Genomic DNA, 1,661 nt, shown 5'->3' on the forward strand with positions numbered 1-1,661 from the left:
ATGTCCTAAAAATATTAATTCCCAGAAATAAATTTAACACTTGATGTATTAAACCTCAGCAATGAAAAACAGAAAATGTTACTGAAAGAAATTCAACAATACCTGAACAAATGGAGATAGGTACTACATTCATGAATTAGAACACTTAATAATGTTAAAATAAAAATCTATGCAAAATAATGTATAGATTAAATGAACAGTAAACATTTCATTAGTTATATTTGAAAAATAAATAAAATGACTGAAATTCACAGGTATATATGTCACATTCCTGAAGAAGACTGCTACTGAGAATTTAGAATGCTATACTATATCAAGAACTCTTTTTTTTTTTTTTAAACCAGTGAAATTCTTAGGCCAAAAAATAAAGTCACACAAACCAAACCTACATGGTGAACTAAAATGGTGCCACATGAGGATTTCTGAAAGAACCAGAGCAGGAAAGATTATTCAAACAGAAGAGCCTCATCCTCCTCTTCAGCCAAAAGATTAGCAGGCTCTATCACCTCTCCAGCTGCCCTCCATTGCTCCAAGTCCCTCTCAGATTTTCCCTTGAGAATTTTTTTCTTCTCCGGTATTTTCTTTAACCAACAGAACTCTTCTCGCTCCCTCTCATCCAGCTCTGTGATGATATAAGCAAGGGTAATTTCAATCTGCGGAATGATGACATGTTCAATGGCATTTACACGCCTGTTGGTTATCTTAATGGCTTCATCCAAAGTAACAACAACAAAAAAAAAGTCTGCAGCAAGGCTAGTTCCACCAGTAGTTCCACTGATTTGGCATAATTCCCCTTCAATTTAGCCAACTGTTCCCCACCTCGGGCTAAACCAGTCAGTTCATAGCTGTCAGTTCCTTCGTGGTAATGTTCAAATACTGGCAAAGTAACACCTGCTACATTGTCTTTCTTGGCGCGAATCTTCACTTGGGCTTTATTTACATTTTGGATGACTGTGGTGCTGAAATCCCCTGCTGTGAACTTGGCCTTAGAAAGTTATAGTAAGACCTTATGACATTGGTGTAAAGATGGACAAACTGAAAAACTGAACAGAATAGTCATTCCAGAAGTAGACCACCTATACTTATTAATGAAACTAAATTCATAATTAAAATCTTCTCATAAAAAATATTCCAGATCAACATGTTCTATCATTTAAGGAAAAATTAAAATCAATCTTACACAAAAACAAAAAACAAAAGGGAAAACTTTTCAGCTCATTTTATGAGTACTGCCTTACTCTGATAACAACATAGATAAAAATAATAAAGAAAAACTACAACAGAATATCTTTCGTGAACTCAGATATGAAAATCCTTATTAAAAAATTTAACAAATTAAGCCTAGCATTTTATCAAAAAGATAGTACATTAAATCCATGTGGCAAGTACCTCATGAATACAAAGTTGATTTAACATTCTAAAAAATCAATATGTCCCTATAAAATTATAATAAGTATATAAAAATTTCAATACACATAAGGAAAGCATTTGACAAAAATGAATACTCATTTAAAATAAAAGATCTCACCCTAATACCACATTCTTTTGATTACTAAGATGAAATGGCTACTGTAGGAATTAGGCTAAATCCTTTATATTCTTTTTCCAAATTAGTTTGGTCGTTGTAAATTTGTTGTATTTCTAAATACGTTTTAAACTAT

At 32.3% G+C, this 1,661-nt stretch overlaps 1 pseudogene; it reads right to left on the bottom strand.

Annotated features, from left to right (window-relative positions):
• Positions 1-446: 446 nt before the first annotated feature.
• LOC150015968 (V-type proton ATPase subunit D pseudogene) lies at positions 447-991 on the bottom strand (annotated as a pseudogene).
• Positions 992-1,661: the final 670 nt, after the last annotated feature.

Source organism: Furipterus horrens, unplaced genomic scaffold (assembly GCF_987537825.1).
Source record: "Furipterus horrens unplaced genomic scaffold, mFurHor1.1.pri manual_scaffold_3, whole genome shotgun sequence".
Classification (NCBI taxonomy): Eukaryota; Metazoa; Chordata; class Mammalia; order Chiroptera; family Furipteridae; genus Furipterus; species Furipterus horrens.